This window comes from Anopheles funestus, chromosome 3RL (genome assembly GCF_943734845.2).
Source record: "Anopheles funestus chromosome 3RL, idAnoFuneDA-416_04, whole genome shotgun sequence".
NCBI classification, from domain to species: Eukaryota; Metazoa; Arthropoda; class Insecta; order Diptera; family Culicidae; genus Anopheles; species Anopheles funestus.
In genome coordinates, this window is record NC_064599.1 from 56064527 (window position 1) to 56085669 (window position 21143).

A 21143-nucleotide genomic window follows, 5' to 3' on the forward strand; every position below is an offset into this window, starting at 1 on the left:
ATGTTCAGCCAAAGTTCAACGAAAATCGGGTCGTTCATAAATGATGACGTTGTTGTTTGAGAGCGTGTTTTGCTGTGTGCAAACATTCTACGGATGCTTGTTTCACGTTGTGTGGTAATGAAAGCTAACTTTTATAATACGCATGTATATGTGAGCGGTTTCCGTGTGTGGAATGGTGGTTTATCTTTTGCGAAATTGTGAAATTTGAAACGCAGAACAAAATCAAATGTACTGTAAATTTGCTGTCGATAGGAAATATTTATAAACAAACTTTGTTTCTTTAAAAGATCGTTTTAAAAATTAATAATTAATAATAAAAAAAATCAACAAGACCTTATATTAATTTTATTTACTTAATTTCAGAACAGAGTGTCACCTTTCCCAAAAAACACATCTGTTTGATCCATTAAACTCGGCCCGTAGCATAATTCTATCCCATCATTTTAATGTCACATTCAGTTTGGAGCTTTTATTTGTACGCCCAAGGTTTATTTAAACAGAACCCCGTACCCCAGTGCCACTGGCAACACAAACAACGCAGTCATATGTATGTTCCACGTGCATAAAACCATCCTCCATCACGAGGTGATCGTGATTTCGTTCCATGTTGTGCTCTTAATCTGATGACATTCATCCTGAATAGTACCGCCCAATTCAAAGTCGTACCGCGTATATCGCGCGTCCAGGCACTGACACACACTCTCTAATCAGTAGCCGGGACGGTAGGCCTCTTACCGCACACGATCGCACGGTTTGGGGCGTACATGGTAATCAGGAAGTGTAATAGCTATGCCCGAGTCCTCTCTTTCGGGACTCGACATAATAATGATGACGAGGTTGATGATACGGTTACAACAAACTAAAATTACTGCAGCAAATTATACTGATTTCGTCCGAGCCCGAGGTATGCTCCTCCCCCGCCCTGGCGTTTGAACGCACACTCCCAAAGTTCCCCGGGATAACAGGGAACGGCGTGTTGGCACAAATATAAAAAATACACCTCAAACTCCACTACTAACTGACCGTCAGCGGCACTGGAAAAAGCACGGGATGGAAAACATCCTGCACTCGCTTTGTTGTACAATCCGTGTCATCGTCTTTCGACGAGTTGCGAGTTCTCGCTCCGAGTAGAGCAGGCTGACGACACACACAAACACACACACACACATATACACATTCTCACCTAGCTTTCCCTGAGGCTGGACGTCTGCGAAAACCACACTACGAGCTATTAAGCCGACACCGGATCAACCTCACGTAACAGGATAAATTATGCACCGCGCGAACGAACATTTCGTTGCCGTCGTGACGGTGACGTTCTTTCTTGATGGGAAACATGGTCGCACCGATACCGAGGTAAAACCAGTTGTACGTGCAACTGTTGTGATGTAGTCGAGTTCCGAAACTCGGAATGGGGGCGTCATACAAACAGAGACAACGATGTGCTCGTTCTTTTTATACCCTTTTTTTACGTTGTGCTGGATCGAGCATTAATCCCGTTGAAGCACTCGAACCGTCCGATCGAGGTGAGGTGAAATGGGTGGAAGGGAGAGAAGAGAGAGAAGCTTTACTAGCGATTCGTTTTGCCACAAATGAAAATACCATACTCATTGTTGTGTGTTTAGAGGCAGTGTATGACGATGGCTGTTGTGTCTTTCAAAAGTACAAATACGGACAAGATGGATGGCATTTACCAAGCGCATACAATTGAAATAGTGCCATGATGGAATATGTTTTGTAACCTTAAAAATGTCGTAAGTGCCATGAATTTAACACGTTCATAATTAATTAGCTAAACCATTATTGTATAACTAAATAGCAAATTAAATAAAAACTGTTTTTTATAATAAACTTAAACACAAATATAACCTTAATAAGCTATAAATGAGAGATTTAAAAAAAATATTTCGTTTTTATAACAGTCAAAAAGAACATAACAAAACAACAACACAGTTATAAACTAGAAGAGATTAAACAAGAGTAGCGATAAACTTACAAAAGTTATTATTATATAAAAATAAATTGCAAACCTCCTTATGAGAAAATTAACACTAAAAAGCTGGAGTGAACTGATCCGTTATGAGTTTGATTAATTGAAAAACTACTTCATACATATGTATGATGTAAAGTGTTCCCATTCGAAGGTGTACCCATAAATGTCTACATAAAAAACAAAAAATATAAGAAAATACATAAAAATTGATGTTTTTTACATTTTACAATTTTTACAAATTTGCAAATTTTTACAAAATGTTAAAGAATAGACGTCCGTAAACGTCATTTTTCGTGGAAAATTAGTCAGTTTGTTTCTGTGATTCGACAAAAGAATTTTAAAGAAAAAGCTATTGGCAATTATTAGTAAATTATGTACAAAAAATAATTATTTCAATTCATTATTTAATTTTTCCATCATTATTTCGGAAGTTCAAAGAAATTCTTATTGTCAAATTAATAAAGGATTTTTTGAGTTAAATTGGCATGAGCTTGGCATATTTGGGCTTAAATTTTGTTATTTTTCAATATAAATTGATTTGAACGGTATTCATTAGTACCGAGATGGTTGAAAAAGTGCCAAAAATCGATTTTATTCAAACTTACATAAAATGATACTTTCCCTGAACACTTTTTTTTAAACAATTCGAACAAGACAGATTAACAGCTTATCTCCACATTACATTACCGCCATAAAAATTTTCCTCCCCCATTATTGACTCCACATTCCCTTTATTGAATATGTTACAAATGCATTAAACACAATACTTTTCTACAACGATACAAATAAATCTCAATCAAACATCTGTTACCAAGATTATTAGCATGCTTTTACAGCTTCAGCGAAAGCAATCTTTTGTAAAATTTGTCGTGAAAAACAGCAAAAAAAAAGGTAAACGTAATCTTTGTTGTAACAAACTCTCCCTTCTAATTACACCCCACCCAGTTCGAAGGGTTGAAACGTTTTCCATGTTCCCTTTCCAAAGTCCATGGTAACTGGAAGGAGCGGAACCATTAGGTGATTTTACACGCAAATAGTCGTCATTTGTAATTATCACCCAAACGCGACGATTCGTGTTCCTGGGTTTCGTAGTTTTTTTTTTTCAATCGAAAAATGGAGTTTTGTGTGAAAAAGTATCGGGTACCAGGCGTCTCCATCGGAAGGTCAGTGGCAGATAGTCTTTCGAGCGAAGTTTCAAGCCTAGAAGAAATTCATTTATTTTTTTTTTTTGCTTTTTTTCTCCTTTAACGTTTAACTTCCTCTGGCTTCCTACGGCAAAGAGCCGACTGAAGCCAACTTTCAACCGAAAGCGAAAACCAACGGAGAAGAGATTTGAGTTTTGCCATTTACATAATGACTGGAGGATATGAATATTAAACGATCGGATAAAGAAATTTCCACACAACGGGTCCGGTGTGGAATCCTTCACAAGCCTTCATCGCAAGTAAGCTTTTGCCCACTGTGTTGGCATCACAATCACAAATGAATGCGAGGAGCGAGTAATGGACGCGGAAGCTTTCGAGGAAAAATCTGTCACCACCAGACGGTAAAAGTCAACTGCACCGGCATTCCCCCGGCAAACCCGGCCAAGTAGCCAGCAAAGCAAGAGAAGGATGATGATCCCCGGGATATGTCGCCAGCAGAGTTACTGGGAACCATCACCAACACCATGCCGTGTCACAATGCGATTGTGATCGCTTGCCTTTCCAAACTCCCAACAATGTGCCACAGTTTATATCCTTGGGTGGGACGATTCGACGATTTAATAATGAATGAGGAAGACGATTTTTTTTTCGTTTCGCTTTTTGTTCTCCCATTCATTGCTTCCGGGATGAAACGGTGTACGGTGTGGGGTGTGTAATGTTTTCCCACCCAATGAGGGAAAACTCTGCCGCCGAGGAACACCCCCCCCCCCTTAGCAGCAGCATCCCTATCATCGTGTTCCACCGTCCATCATATACTTTGTGGCATCTTGTAGAAAAAAAAACGTACTGTCGGATGAAGTAGCAACGAAGTTTCCCTTTCGCAATTGCAGAATTCGGTGGAATTTATTCCCTTTTGCGCTCCATGGGCTTTCCCTTTTGCCGATTGTGATGCCCTGAAAGTGATGCCACGCTCTAGTGTTTGAGTTTGGCAGCGTGTTGGTGTGTGTATTGCGTGTGGGTTTTACCGTGACTTTGCACGCTTCCACGAATGTGTGGGGATGTGTGTAAATATGTTGAGTAAACTTCCTTCCTCCACAGCCCCCCGGGTGACAGTTACCCTACGCGAAGGGAATCTTTCGGCAAACAAACAAAAAACCACCAAACACCAACACAACACGATCGATAATTCCTGGGCTTCTTACCGGCCCCGGGGCCGATGAAAGTGAGCCTGTTTGCAAACGGTTACACCTGACGGCTGTATAAAAAGGGATAAAGAAACGATTCTTTTACTGTTTCTTGACGCTTTTTTGTTTCGTTTTTTTGCGGCCAGTTACAACCCACCAACGCTATGCCGGTTGTGTGGTGTGAGACTGTTTTTGAAGCAGCATAAATCAAACTCACGCGGGATCACAAAGTTTGCCCAAAAAGTACGTGTGCACATTTCTCATGCATCATCGATCTTACTCATCGAATCGGGCGATGCCTTCACTCACCTGGAGGGAGAATTAGTTTCCCAAAGAGCAACAACAACAACAAAAAACTTTACCGATCGTATGCGCAACGTTATTTGAATGCTTTATCAACATTCGGTCGTTGTTTTTTTCTCCCATTTTGACGAGACTTATGGATTACATACACTCACCCACGCTCAAGAATTTGGCCGTTTCGTGTGACATGGCGAAATGGAGATATGTAAGCGCAATAGCTTTTCCGCGATTAGTAGCTGGGGATGTGGAAAAAGTCAAATTCTTGGATGGAAAATATTCTCCACAATCCACAATCAAATGGAACCCGAATCGAAAATTCCATCCCAAGGTCAAAACCGTACCGGAGTTCTACTACATTGCTTGAAAGGAAGAGACAGCACACAAAAAAATCTTTAATCCTCTGCCTCTCCAGAATCCGAATGCGAATGGGAAAATGCAAAAGCTTTACGGTGAAATCCTTATCGTGCCTGGCTCCCGTGAAATATACTTCCACAACAAGCGCCTGCCGGCTGGTGCTGGAGATTCCAGCGCAAAGCTATTTCTTTTTCTCTCTATTTGCCCTTTCCCGGATCGAACCGGATCGAAGCTAGCCTTAAGGGAAAAACACTCACAAACCAAAAAAAAAACACTTTATTCCCTTCTCGAGACAGTCGGCAATTGAAGATCCTTTTGGGCAGGAGCGGACAGGACGAAAAAAAAATGCAAAAAAGAATAAAACTCTCAAGCACACGATCGTGTGCACCTTGTGGTGCGCTTTGGTAAGTTAATCCTGCGTTACGGGTTTTGCCCGTACAAAAACAGCTTCCTACCAAACAGAATGAAGAAAAACGATCTGCGGAAACTACGCGAAATGGTTAGCGTTCCTTTTTTAATTAAGGAATCGTTTGCTTGCCACGTTTTGCTGCTGGTTGGTGTTTTCCTTTTTATCGTATTTTGTTCTTATATATTCGTTCCACTTTGGGTTATTCTTACTTTTCTTGTAACTGCTCTTTTTTATTTTTGAAGCAGAACTGAAAAGAAGAAATCATTACAGTGGAACATTGAAGAATGAAGATGTTAAAGTTAAATTCCATTTTTTTGAAGCATTGAAAGCGTAAAATTTTCTATCTGATATTTTTTCTTACTCAATATTCAAAAACAGTTTTTTATTTTTTTACAGAAAAATTTAAAAAAGAAAATTCTTTTTACAGATATTGTGAGAAAATCTCACTGAAACTGGGACGTGAAAAATTACGAAGTGTTAAATTTCTTTCCGAAGAAATTTCCGTGGTAGACTTCGCGCCGTTCTGATTGCAACTGTTTATTCGTCTGTCAAGTTCATTCGTACAGTGTTCATTTGCTTAATCCTAAAGTTCATTTCCAGCCCTAGATGACAAGTCCAATTAACTAATCCCCTCTCAGTTCGTCCGTGAAATATTTCATGCAATTTATCCTAATTATTTCCTGTAACTAATTCTTCTAAATATTGCATGAAATTCTTACTGTATTTTCGACATTCCCGGCCACCAAAGAAGGAACTTCTTTAGCCAATAAATAATTGGTATTGTCCTACATTTGCGTTTGTGATGTGCCTTGTACTATTGATCTTGACCTGTGCTGTGTGTGTTGACATTTGCACCGCGTGTTATTATCGTTGTTATTAATCGGTTAACGTGTTTGGAAGAATCGCTATTCTTGCTGTGGCCCGAACTATTTCTTTCCCTGCGGCTGTACGTAGTGTCACAACTCTTACAACACCGTCCTTTCCTGGGTGGGTTGCAACGATTTTTCCTATTGGCCACAAGGTAGGTGGTACATTGTCTTCCTTTATGATTACTACTTGGCCTTCTTCTAGCGACACTGGTTCAACCGAATATTTCTTTGCACGAGCCTGAATTTGTTGAAGGTACTCCGGATACCAACGTGACCATATGTTTTGCAGTTGTTTTTGAACAAGATCAAATTCCTTCAACCTATTCGAAGGCACCTGGCTCCTATCCAACTGTGGCAAAGCTAACATATTCGATCCTATGAGAAAATGACCCGGTGTAAGCTGTTCCATATCGGATGGATCACTTGATAGTGGAACTAACGGCCTGGAGTTTAAACATTGCTCTACCTGAGCCAACAGAGTGATCATTCCCTCTTGAGTGAGGCTTGTACCTCCTAACGTGCGAACAATATGCTGTTTTGCGGACCGTACCGCTGCCTCCCACAGCCCTCCAAAGTGTGGTGCCCGAGGTGGGATGAACTTCCACTGAATTTCATCATTGGCACACCAGTTGAATATCTCGTTCCGTTCGCGATCGCTGCACTTAAGCATCTGATAGATGCGATGAAGTTCGTGTGCAGCTCCCTTAAATGTGGTGGCGTTATCTGAATGCAGTTCAGCTATTTTTCCCCTACGAGCCACGAAACGCCGTAGTGCTGCCAAGAAAGCTGCGGTAGTGAGATCGCTTACTAGTTCAATGTGAACTGCCCTGGTTGAAAAGCACACAAAAATAGCGATGTATGCCTTTGTGGGACTACGGTTGCGTACGGTCGACTTCAGGTAAATCGGCCCACAGTAGTCGATGCCACTCACCAAAAAGGGTCTTGTCGGTGAAACCCTGGACGCCGGTAGGTCAGCAACGGCTTGTTTCACCAGTGTTGGTTTGGCCTTGAAGCACTGGTGACACCGATGGAAAACAGCCTTGGCCAAATTGCGTCCACCAATGATCCAGAATCGCTGACGAAGCGTGGATAATAACAATTCCGGACCAGCATGCAGATACTTATGATGATGTGCCACTGCCACTAATACTGCCAACTGATGTTTGGAAGAGAGCAGGATCGGATGCTTCGACGCATCTTCCATTTGTGCGTGGCGTAGCCGGCCCCCAACACGTAAAATTCCCATCGGATCGATGAATGGCGATAACCACTTTAGCCTGGAACTACGTGGCAACTCTCGACCGTTTGCCAACTCGATAATATCCCCCGAGAACGAATCCTGCTGGGCTAGGTGGCATAACCGAAACTCTGTTTGCTCCAACTCATCCTTTGTCAGCGGTGGTACTAATGTAATGAGTTCCTGAATTGGCATCTGTGAGAGGTTTGATGCCCTTTCTGAGGATTTGCTTGACCGCAAACACTGGATGTAACGCAGACAATACGCTGTGGTTCGACGTAGTTTTAGGTAAGAAGAGAACCGTGCAAACAAACTGCTGCTGAACTCGTTGCTGGTTGCCAACGCAGTAACTTGTATCTGAGCCACTCGTTCTTCAACCGTTGATACATCTTCTTCTATTGCAGGTTCTCTATCAGGCCAGATTTCCTCCTTGCCACTAAGCCAATATGGCCCATGCCACCATCGATGACATGATCGCAATTTGTCTGGAAGCAGACCTCGCGACACATCGTCTGCTGGGTTGTCTACACCCGGAACATGCTTCCAGCACTTGATCCGTGTTTCAGCCTGAATTTGTGCAACCCTATTGGCGACGAATGGCTTCCAGCGCCGCGGTGACGACCTTAGCCAATGTAATACGGTCATGGAATCAGTCCAGCAAAAGGTTTCAAAGGGACCGTTGAGGGACTGACTGACCTTCCGGAACAGTTGAGTTGCCAATCTTGCCGCACAAAGCTCAAGTCTGGCGATTGAGTTGGTGTTTGCCAGTGACACAACCTTTGACTTAGCTGCCAATAGATGCACCGAAAAACCTGACGGACCTTCTGTCCGGATGTAGCAGCAAGCACCATACGCTACTTGTGATGCATCCGCGAACACGTGTAATTGTAGATTGGTCGCGTTTCGAAGTGATGCAAATCGAGGAATGCGTACTTCCCGAAGCGAGTGTAGTTTCGAATGAAACGCCGTCCATTCCCGTTGGAGATGTGATGGTAGCTCACTATCCCAGTCCCAAGTCTTCCCGTTTGACTTCAAGGACCACAATTGTTGCATAAAGAGTTTGGCTATGACGATAGAGGGGCTCAGCAAACCGAGTGGGTCAAATATTTTGGCAATATATGACAGAGTTAGCCTCTTCGTTAATACCGTCACAGCCGGTGGTAGATCGATCCGGAACCGAAGCATATCAACTGCTGGTTCCCACACGAGTCCCAGGGTTGATACGGATTGTGGATCTTTCCACTCATGTGTGGAATGATTTGCCAAATCGCCTGGTGGAACGCCTTTGAGTGCTTCTGGCATGTTGGATGCCCACTTCTTTAACGAGAAGCCAGCAGAATTGAGCATCTCAGAAATTTGTTTCCGCATTTCGATTGCATCCAACACCTCTTCTGTTCCCGTTAGCAAATCATCCACATAGAAATCGTGAATAACTGCGTCGACCGCCCTTGGATACAACGTCTGATGGTCATAGGCAATTTGTTTCAGTGTACGAGTCGCCAAAAATGGTGCGGATGCGGTGCCGTAGGTGACCGTTTGTAGTTCGAAGGTTTGAATGGGTTGAGTCGGATCTTCTCTGTACCGAATGCGAAGATACCGATGATCGTCTTCATCATGGCGAATTTGGCGGTACATTTTTTCGACATCGGCTGACAAGGCGATTGCGCGTGATCGAAAACGAACGATTATCGTGAAGAGGTCGTCCTGAATGACGGGTCCAACCAATAGTTTATCGTTCAACGAGTATCCAGATGATGATTTGCACGATGCATCAAACACTACTCTGACCTTAGTGGTTGTGCTCGTTTCTTTTACTACCGCATGATGAGGAAGGTAGTAATGCTCACATGAATCATCAACAGGACCGGTAAGTCTTTTCATGTGGCCTAGACGCTCGTACTCCTTCATAAAACTGCTATACTCTTCCTTCATTGTAGGGTTGGACCTTAACCGTCGTTCCACCGCTAGGAGCCGACGATCAGCGATCGCCTTCGACACTCCTAAAACGATACTAGGATTAGTATTTTGCGGTAAACGAACAACATACCTGCCCGAAGCATCTCTGGTTGTAGTGGCCACGAAGTGTTTCTCGCAGGCATCCTCTTCCGCTGACACTGCTGGATCATCGCTGATCGTTTCGATTTCCCAGAAACGCTCCATTATGGAATCCATGGAAGATGAACTGCTGGTCGATAGGTGGCACAAACGCGATTCATGCGATGCACCCGGTGATACGTTGCCAGCAACGACCCAACCGAATGGGGTCTCTACAAGCCACGGTTTTCCCTTGCCGAGGGAACGTTTTCGGCCAGAATGGAGCTCCCAATACGTGTCTCCTCCGATGATGATGTCGATCTTGCCAGGCTCATAAAATGACGGGTCCGCAAGTGGCAAATCAGGGAATTTCCACGACGACGCGTCAATGGACGCCGTTGGAATGTGCAGGAAAGGGGTGTCAACAACGAGCAACTCGAGCTGAGAAGCATGCGCGTGGATCCTTGATTCCACGGATGCAAAGATCGATCCTTTCACTAGTTGCACGTTGTTTCCGATGCTCGTGACCGACACCTTTACCTTGTTCCGAGGTGTTCCGAGCATCTTCCGAGCCAGCGACTCGGAGATGAAGTTCGACATAGAACCCGAGTCGAGCAGCGCCCTTGCTTCATGTCTCACACCGTAATCGTCCACGATGTTAAGTAGCGCCGTTTCCAAAAACACCATCCCAGCATTGTCTTGCAGTGTCATCGCTACCGTTGAACTTGCAGGAACATGTAGCAGCGTATGATGCCGCTGATGACATGTACGGCAAGCATAGTCCGATTTGCAAGCCTTCACCTGGTGGGAATCACTCAAACAATTCCAACACAGGTGCTTGGATGACACGATTTCACGACGCTGATTCACATCCTTACCGGTGAACACCGGACAGCTCCTTAGAAGGTGACTGTCGACACACTGCAAAGGACACTTGTGGGTCGGAGCACTAGGGGGGAATGATCGCGAAGAAGCCGCTTGTGCAATCGATCTACGTGACGCTGAAGATCGAAATGTGCCGGCCACCTTACTCGCACTATCGTTTGTATCACTCGTGAAGTTGTTCGTTGATTTCAGGATTTGTATCCTGTCTTGCACAAACGCGATCACTTCCTTGTAGCGGTCCTTTGGAAAGTGCACTGAATGTTTCTCCCACGCTAAAAGTGTCGCACGATCCAACTTCATTAGTAGCATGTTGGATAATGGCGTGTCCCATGAATCCACCGGCTCATTTAACTTCACAAAACCGTTCACATATCGCGAAAATTCGTCCACTAAGCAAGTAAGCTTTTCTACACTCTCCGATTGCACTGCCGGAAGATAGTGCAGCTTGCGATAGTATTCACGCACTAGTAAACGCGGATTATCATATCGTATGAGTAGCGCCGCCCAAGTCACTGAATAATTGTCCGCCGTTAATTGGGTGTGCTCAAAGGGAAGCGCAGCTTCCCCCTTTAACGCCGACAGCAAATACTCGAGCTTCGCAATTGAAGGAAGCTCCGGTGAAGCGTCGATCATCGCGATGAAGCGGTCGCGAAAAGATAGCCATTTCGTTTGGTCGCCATCGAAGGATGGCAACTCAATCTTCGGAAGGCGTAGATGCGGTGCGTTTGGCCGACCAAACGCAAGCGTCGAAGAAGCCAAAGCCGATGTATCATTTAGTGCACCTTCCTCCCGTCGAAGGTTATCCCGTAGGAAGGATTTGAGCTTCCTACACCGCTCCTCGATGTTGATCCTCTCCATAATACACGCTTCGATCGCCTCATTGCTGTCGTCGAGCTCTTCCAGCTTCGATACCGCGGCGAAGAACCCTTCCTTATGACGTTCCAAGTCTTCTAACGCCTCCGGGATTTGCTTGGCGTCATCTCCCGAAAACTGCGCTTGGAACCGTTCGAGGGCACTTATGTTTTCGACCGCTATTCTCCTTTTCAGCTGAGCAGCCTTTATTTTTTTATCCATTATGCGATATGAAACACTCACGGGACGAAATTAACACACGAAAGAAAAACGTTTAAGGTTGGCGCGCAAATTCAAAAAACGATGGCGCTGAAACCGTTGGCCGTTGCCCTTGATGCAGAGCGAAGCGCGATGGCGTGAAACGACGCGACGAAGAATATACACCTTGCTCTTGATGCAGAGCTTTTTACCGACCGAGCTCTTGATGCAGAGCGATGAAACGATAAAACTCCGTAACTTTCACTAATCCGGTTCGAAGGACCAAAAAATGTGAGAAAATCTCACTGAAACTGGGACGTGAAAAATTACGAAGTGTTAAATTTCTTTCCGAAGAAATTTCCGTGGTAGACTTCGCGCCGTTCTGATTGCAACTGTTTATTCGTCTGTCAAGTTCATTCGTACAGTGTTCATTTGCTTAATCCTAAAGTTCATTTCCAGCCCTAGATGACAAGTCCAATTAACTAATCCCCTCTCAGTTCGTCCGTGAAATATTTCATGCAATTTATCCTAATTATTTCCTGTAACTAATTCTTCTAAATATTGCATGAAATTCTTACTGTATTTTCGACAGATATATAATATATTTTTGTATTAATTGTTATTGTGTGTATTAATAACTTCACGAATGTTACTTTTCTTCATTAATTTATTTGGAAATAATTCATTATTTTGGCTCTTCCAATTTCGAATATCACTCTGTAAGTCTCACTTTAAAAAGATATCCAATCTAGCTCTCGATACCTATATTGTTCCACCCATTAGTGGTGGTCACTTCTAAAAACAACAGTCAACGAATACAATTCATACAGTAAACTGGCATTTGTGTTTAATTGATCGATCAACCGACATCCAATCCAATGATAGTGAATTTATCTTTTTGAACAAATTACCTCCATCCATATCCACCCTCTCTAGCTTGATCGATACATAACCATCAATTCATATGTGAAAAGCACACACTGATGAAATGGTATCGATGGAAAATAGGAGATTAATTTTTTTTTAATAAACATTTTTTTTATATTGTTCTCACGCCATCGAGGTTTTTAAAATCGTTTGAAGTAAGGGGTTTCACTCCAAAACTTCATGAGTGAGCAACAAAAAAAGGGGAAAAAAGAAAGAAATTACTTCCCAACAAAAATATCATTTGCATCATATTTCAGCGTAAACAAGTTTCGTTTGTGATTTTCCTTTTCTACCCATTACAAACCGACCAACGCTGTGCGCTTGCAATGCGTTGAACCAAAGTAGAAAACCTTTTTAGAAACGAAAATTTCATTACTACAACCACATACAAAACCACTACCACAGGTTGACCACCGAGCGTATCGTTCTGCCCGTTGCGCTTACAACTACTTTTTTCTTAATATCCTCTCTCTCTCTCTCTCTCTCTCTCTCTGTTGTTTTTCTTCTTCCAGGTAAGTGCATCCGTACCATCGCATCTTGCATTTGCCAGAAAACCCGACATTGTGGAAAACCGCAGCAATGCCGCCATTTTAGACCACTGCGGGAGTGAAAGGAAAATCTCCGGGTTTGGTTGTGAATTTTTCCAAGCATTCGAACGAATCGAGCCGCAACCGATTAGAGGGTTGCCGCCGGTATTGCTCTTCCCCTCTCTGTCATTCCCCTCGGCAAGATGAATGGAACGAGGGAGAGAGCAAGGTAAGGAAATCAATTGCGGTAAGAGCCAAGCACTCGGACCATTCGAATTGGCGAAACATTGGCCCCAGAAATGGACGGACGCATGGATGGGTGAGACATGAAAATCAATCAAACAGAATGTCACCAGCAAACCTCATTTGGCAATTTTCTAATAGTCAACTCACATCCACGTCAGTTGGTTTCCGGAAGGGTAAGCTGGGGCAAAACCCCAAGAGTGAAGGGGTTTTGGTTTTGGAAATAGCTTCCAAAAAACCACAGCTGGCCCACAGTCGGAGGCAAACGTTCGGCCATTGTGTGACGACCATGAATACAACCAATAATCTGTGATCGTATGTTCTGTGCGGAATCTCCTGAACCTCGGCGTTTCCCGGACAGCCATTGTTGGGCACCTTTCAAAAACGAAGCACCGGACGGTGATTCAAGGGAAGGAAAATCAATCGATCACTTTTTCGTTTCGGTTCGAACAGGATGGGGTAGAAATCTGCATTTGCTTCTCTGCATGATCGGTGGAAGTAGTGGCCGGTTGTGGAACACTCTTGGGACCAAATTGATTCCATGCTGCATGCCGTGCAACGATACGCTGACGGTTCTTGCAGTACGTCACATTCGGGATATTTGGTTACGATACGGGGCTACCAAAAACCACCGAAGATTTTCACCCTAATCGATGAAGCTATTTATATTCAAACCTTTAGGGCTTTCAGCGTCAGGTTGTTGCTTTTTTTGTTCGTCTATGTTCTACCTTATTCCTGTACTTAAAAAAAGGATCACGCTACACAACTTAACCGATCACCGGGAATGTCCTTTTCCGGGAATATTCATTTTGGGAGGAGGAAAAATGGTTGCCAAAAAGGAAGAAATCCTTTTTCACTTAGGCCTTTGGTTTATGTTTTGCCACCTGTAGGAAATTGAATTTCTATTAGCGTTCGGCCCAGCGGTCGTGGGACAAGGAAGTAACAAGGATACACGTAAAAGGATACACACTAACACTCACTAACATGTCCAGGATTTGGGACTTACTTTTTCCCTGGAAAATGGCCCATTTTTCACTTTTCTTTCTCTATCTCTCACACACACATGTATACACTCTTTTGAAAGCTGATCAACGTAATACGAACGAAAGACGATTAAATTAGATCAAAATGGAAGAAGCGAAAGGAGAACAAAGGCACAGGAGAAGTTTGGAGGATTTCTTAATCTAATTGAACCCTTTAGGGATGTTCACACGCCGACAGAGTAGAGCGCCCCTTTTTACTGGTCCGTTTCGTAGCACGACCATTAGGTGCTGGTCTGGAACTGTTTGCTACAAAATGGAGTTTACTTACCATCTTCCGCTCCCGGTAGCTCGCTGCTCCCTCAACAGCTCCGACACAAATGTTAAGCTGATAGAATTTATCGAAATCCAAAATTTTGATTGCACTGTTTTATTCTTTCGCCACGTGTAGCAATTCCTTTCAGAAATGTGAAACCTTTGCTGGTTTGCGGGAAAACAAAAGAGATGCTCATGCCCGAAATTATTTGTTTCCCGACTAAAACGTACGTGAGATAAATGAGAAAAAATTGCCAACGAGTGGTTTGGCAGAAAAGAAAAAAGGTATCCCAAAATGCCCATCGGAATTGATTTCCACTCCGACGAAGAGGGATGATGATGATGATGACGTACTTCTTCCACCGATGGATGATGAGAAGAAATTTTATGCTTTCATTTTCAAATCGTTCCACACCGGAACTGGTGAAGCTGGTTCCCGCTCTGTTAGACAGACAGATCCCACACTAACGCATCTTCACGCCAAACCCCACAGTACCTTTAAGGCCATAAAAAAAAGCCGGAACGGAAAATAAATCGAGATTAAATCCTCTAGCAAACAGGGTGTAGAAAAGGAAAAAGAATCAATATTGGTAGTGAAGTAGCGATCCCACTTTACATACGACCACGACCCAAGGTCTGGAAGCGAAAAAACCCAAAATCAACGCTATCGGTTGGTCGATTTTTCACTCGACCCAACGGCGCACAAAATGAATGGTATCATCCCATTCCGGATGCTTTCCCTTATGGCAGTATGAATTTCCACTCAGGAAAAAAAATATGACCAAAAGAGCAAACTGTAAGGGGAGCATTAGCAATCATTCATAAAAAAGTACGATTTTGCGAAGCTACTTCCATTTTGAAAGTTAGGCTTAATTCATGCTCTGCAGAAAAGTCCATAAAGAAAAGGAGAAACCATTTTGAAGCATTCTTCAGAAGTATGGGATCACGTGCAATAATTTCAGCGTCAAATATTTGATGCAAATACAAACGAATGAAATGGATCCTGGCATCTTTGCGGAACACGTGGAAGAATGGAAGAAACCAGTGAATGAATTTGCATGCAATGAAAGAATGTCTGCAAAGATTTTTCATTACAAAAATCGATCGCAGATCGTTTGATTTTGCAAATGTTTCCAAACGATGTGCGCTGCTAAAATGGCGTTTGTTGAAATTCCCGCTGGTGAATGATTTTCTATGTAAGATTAAAACCGTAAAAACAATTCTATCTAATCCTTTTTCCGACATTTTCCCCGGGGTTGGTGTGCATGTGTAACAATGCACTCACGCTTGCTTTCCACCAACGACTGAAGCGCCGAAACAATAAGAGGAAAATTAAATTACGTCATCGCACAACACGTTTATCCTTTCAATATCACTTTCGGTTAAAATTTACTGTCAATCGTCGCTGCCGAAAGCACTTGGCCCCGTTCCCGGACCCAGAAGTGTCACGGAGATGTTGAAAGCTCGAAGAGGTGAAAAACAAGAGACCACTTTTCCATTCCTCACAAGCGCAACGAAAAGCGTCTTTAAGTTGACATCTGGTTTTTTTTTCTTCTCTTCTCTTTTCTTCTCTTTATTTTATTTTTATGGTGCTGGCACTTTGCCATTTAAATGACACAACATAAAATTTTCATAAACACGTTCACACACACATATACATGTGAACAAAACAATGTGCAAATGGTTGAAGATTAAGCTGAATGCAAACGCGTAAAATTGCTGTTCTGCACCTGCACCAACCAAACACGTGAAGACACGTGCGTTGGTAGGGAAATGGGAGAAAAAAATATACAAAATTTACCCAAAAAGGTAATTTTGGAACATGAATTCAGGTGTGAAACTCTGCCGCATTGAAAGGTAAGAGCTGAAACTAACAAAATTACAACACAATAAAAGTAACGCTTTTGAAACACGTGACACACACGTGTATGGCTGCCCTTTTTATCTGATTCATGAGTGATGTCATGTGCCAAAATTTAGCCACATTTCTAAAAGTAACACCAAAAATAATTGCTCATTACACCTTTCTGCAAAGTGTGGTAACAGTGTGTCGAAAATGGAGCAATCTAAATCACTCTTCAATGTTGAAACACTCTTAACTAATGAGAATAGTTTAATTATTAGCTGTGTCGGATTGAAGTGTTACATACTTGAAATCGAAACGTTCTTGAAATAGTTTTACGTGGAAAAATCTGTTAGACATTCGAAGTATACCAATGTATGCAAATTAATTTTAATCATCAACAGCTTCGATACTTGTTAACATATCAAGATAATTTGTGGACAACTAGTTGGAATATTTTAATTGCTATTTAAACATACCTATTGTTTACATATATAAATTTCACGAATCTGTTCATACACATTTCTGAGCACGTGATTTATGAAGCTTGATCATTATTTCAAAACAAACACATGTTACTTTGTGTGATTGTGAGAATATTATTTGTATTTTATAGAATTTTAATATTTTTTTACTAGAACCTTTTGCCTCTATCCGACGGCTATGGAGCGTTTAAAAAAAGTTTATTTGAGAGACTGGCAGATACAAATACAGTAGAATTATCCGGGGTGCTCGGAACCGGACTGATGCCGGTCAATCGATTTCCACGGATAATAGTTCCTTAAATGTCAATGTCATTTATACTGCGAAAATCCAACAAATAATTTGAACCAATCTGACATGAGCAAAAATGTTCACCGCGGTTGAACAGCTGTCAATTTTCGGTGCACGGTTAATCCGCCCCCAGATAATCGATATTTTACTGTATAGCATTAAATATTTCTAAAGAATTATCGTTTCAACTGTATCTCCGAACCTGTAAACTAATTTGGGTTTGTATCTCAACTAAATCGCGCTTTTAATACTTTTTTTTTTCAATATTTTCCAAAGATATCTCTGGTAGTGTTGTTGGCATCGTGGTCTAGGATGTTGAGTTCAATGAAAGAGTTGTTTTTTAATTTTTTAAAAACATTTCTCAATACTCACATAATTACTTCATGTTTATCGCCTGTAACATTCTGTCTTTGGAGACCCAATATTTTATTTTGAAATGTAACCTTCTAACATATTTAAATGTTATACGTATTTGAAGAAAAAACATCTGGCAAGTATTTTTTCCTTATTTTGTAAGTGGGCGAAAAAAAAATTTCTCACCATTTGCACAGAAATAAAGCGGCTTTTGAGCCCTCAGTCGAATCCGATCGGCGGGGAAATGAAACGCGTGGAAACGTCAGCAGAGTTTAATGAAAATTGGCGTCTCGGTAAACACATAAGACGCCGGAGAATGTCACCTTTTCTGTTAGAGTTCAGTCGGTTGCGGTAAACGTTCAATAGTAGACAGCCCTCAAGACACACTTTTCCGAAACCCAACCACACCGTTCCGGCCATCCGCCAATTGGAATATTCACAACACTCGACGAGCGCAAAATTGAAGCGTCTCCAAACGATGGTAAGCGTAGAGGATATGTGGTGGCTTTTTTGCTCGCTCTCTCTCTTTCCCTCTGTTTTTCTCTTGCTTGGCGAAGAAGGAAAAAAAACCACTCCACGGAACACATTCCCGGGCGCAAACTTTTCCTACCAAACCGCACTGTTTTCACGCGACAGCGTTGAAGCTTTACTGGGATTTGAACGCCATTTACCTGTGGCCTTTTCTGCCCTCCCGTCCAACCGGTCCAACAGCATTTCGATTATGTGTACGTACGAATTCTCCAAATATCTTCCGCACATTTTCCAACACTTTCTCCGTACGGATGTGTGATGAACGTTTTTTCGGTCCACCGTTCACCGACGAACCGCCAACGAAGGTGACGAAAGGCCGCTGTAATGTCTTATCGCTATCGCCACAAATTCCACCGTTGACGTCGGCATCAGTGGCGGTATCGGTCGGATGGCTCACTTGCTTCCCACGTGGGGGAAATGGGGGAAAGTTGCAATGAGGCGCGTTCAATCCATCCCCCCCCCCCCCCCCCACGACCGAACAGGCCACAGCACAACCCCTACCAAGGCAGACAAATGGCATATGTTTCTCTACTCCACAAATGATATGTGCACGTTCGTTCGTTCGTTGCGTGTTGGATGTGCGCCTGTATGTGTCTGTGCGTGATAGGAGAAAAACCACAACGATCCGGACGCATCGCCGCTGGAGGTGTTGAGTGCAGAGCCCGACAAAACATTTCCGGCGGCGAGCGACTTCCGCAATATTTTGCCCCAAAAATTCTCGCTTCTGCCGAACCTATCGTATCGAGGTATCGATCTTTCGTTCCTCACACAGAAACGAAGGTTTTCTGGCTCGGCTCAATTGAATGTTCAGAAGCAGCAGCAGCAGCACCAGCAAAATATCTCTCGCGTCCTTCACTACTACCTTCAACCGACCTCTGCACCTTTAAGCGTTTCCATGAATTTATGGAAAATTCCTTCTAAACCACCAGCTCGTTTTCTGGTCATTCCTCGAGGGCTTTCTGCCGATGCTGGGGAATTTATTTTCCCTCATTCCTGTTAGTGTTGCCAACGGGAAGGTTTCTTCCGTCCTTTGGGGTGGAAAAGAAGAAAAAAAACTTCACTGCGGTCATTGATGAGATCGCTCAAAAAGGAAGCCAACAAAACCTGCGCCAAAACCCCTTGCAGATCGGAATCACTTTCCCCGATGGAAAGCGACGAGGAAAAAGATGCTAATAGGAAACTCGTTTTCTGCCACGCTTTTAGCCTTTTTGTGGTGCTGCTCGTCTTAGTTATCGTGCACGCTTTATCGTGTGTATGTGCCTTCATGGTTCATATCGTTCGGGTCTTTTCTTCCAAAAAAGTGGCAGAAAAGCAAAATCCCATTCTCTCCCGCGCAACTGCACATGGGAAGCGATGTTTCATCTGCACGCCTTTCGTTTCTACAAAAGAGGATGACTTAGGATTTCTCACCGCACGCACGCACACCCATTCACAAGATTAACGATTTATGTCATCCTGTCCAATGGCTAATTCCTCTCCGCACACACACACGCGGCTCGTACGCATCCTTTTCCCACACAGTTCAGCCCAGATAAAACGGTCTGACTAGGCACGAATCATCGATATACCATCACCGGTGGTACGTGTGTGCGTCTACAACACATCCCACATACTCCCTGATCCTGAAACTGGGTCTGACAAAAAAGGGGTTTGCTTTGTCCAGGAATTTGCTTCCAAAGAAAGTTTACTTTCCCCAAAAAGGACTATGAGCGAATGTGTTTCATCCCATCTAAACCCAACTCTTAGCACACCGAAGCAAAGGCAATGGAAAAGCCTGAAGCAAGTCGCCCCCCAAAAATAATGAGTGTGCTCCACGTGTTGTGCTAAATTATGGGAAAATGATGAGGCAAAACTGACGCATTGACTTTCCGGTTTTTATTGCTCCATTAACATTTTGTTTATATTCAGGGTGATTATTTACCTTTCGTTGTCGTTTTTGGTGTGCTTGTTGTAGAAGCTTGTTGAGAAAGCAGATTCTTAACAGCAAGGAAAGATATAATGGAGTTCGAAAGTTTCTCCATCGGATCATCTCACTGAAGGTGGAAGCAATCTCTTTCAAACTTGAAATCTTCACCAATTTCAAGTTGATTAGTTTCTTGTTCATCCTTTCGTACGCAGATGACACTCTTTCGCAACACTGAGCGATAATGGTTTGAAGTGTTCCAGCAGAAATCTAATCCGTACTGCATTAAGCAAATTTTCAATACCACATTTAGCTCGTTTTTTTTTTTTTTGCTTCTCATTAATCTAACCAAAATTGGTTCTTCTACCTTTGTTCTGCTCTTGATAAAGTACTCTAACCACATTCCCAATCTTCTAATGTGCTGCGCTATGCGAAAAGAAAAAGACGAAATCCAACACTTAATGCAATTGGTGCTAATGTTGGCCAAGAATTTAATGGGACCCGGGGAGCAGAAAACTGAAAACTATCCTGCTCTGGGTAATTGTGCTGATTTCCCCACACACACAGGAGAAATGTACTACACCACAAGTAATCGAGAATGGTAATCCATCAAGAGAAGTATCTCCATTTTTTTTTTTGTTCGAACTCATACTAACCACCAAGTCTTATGTTTGTTCACCCTTTTGTTCGAGGTACACCCCAAGAGTTCGCAATGGAACCATGTATGCGTTCCAAATAGACACGGCATCGTTTTACAAATCTAAGCAGAATCTATCTCCCATTGCAAAATGGAGACTACTGGCGCCCAACTAGCGCTGGTGGCGCCGCAAACCGAAACCGAAGCCGAATGTACGCGCACACTGATTAAACTCAATAAAGAAAATTAATCAGAATCGTTCGGTTAAATTGAAATAAATTACCCACCCGATACGCCGGGTACGGACCAAGCGACGGACGCTTTGGGGTCCACTATTTCAATCGTGTGTCCCTGGCGATCTCTTAGGCGAGAATGTCACAATGACGATGAATCGTTCTTACCATTCACTCCTCAACACCCATTAAACTGCGATGGTATGGTGTGCGCTGGTCAATGGTCGGTCCCCAGTACCAATTGCTGCATGTGGAGAAATCAATACCTTTGCTTCCAATTTTCGACGACACACCGTACCGGTCACTCCGTTCGCTACTCCGCAGCACAGAAAGCTCAATAGCGTACGCCATATTCCGGAACCGTACACGTCTCTTTGCATTCTGGCGGCATATAGCTTCAATTGCACACAATC

At 42.9% G+C, this 21143-nt stretch overlaps 1 protein-coding gene and 1 long non-coding RNA gene across 5 annotated transcripts in view; both read left to right on the plus strand.

Moving 5' to 3' along the window:
- LOC125770157 (matrix metalloproteinase-2) overlaps positions 1-21143 on the plus strand; it is a 287900-nt gene that overhangs the window by 200162 nt on the left and 66595 nt on the right. The gene's annotated exons all lie outside the window — the stretch shown is intronic.
- LOC125770305 (uncharacterized) overlaps positions 1-21143 on the plus strand; it is a 159916-nt gene that overhangs the window by 88317 nt on the left and 50456 nt on the right. The window contains exon 3 of one of the 3 annotated variants that reach the window (XR_007419156.1): positions 12903-16391. The exons of the other annotated variants lie outside the window; for them this stretch is intronic. This is a non-coding gene — a long non-coding RNA (uncharacterized LOC125770305). Of the gene's footprint in view, positions 1-12902; positions 16392-21143 lie in introns of those variants that run through there. 3 annotated transcript variants of the gene reach the window in all.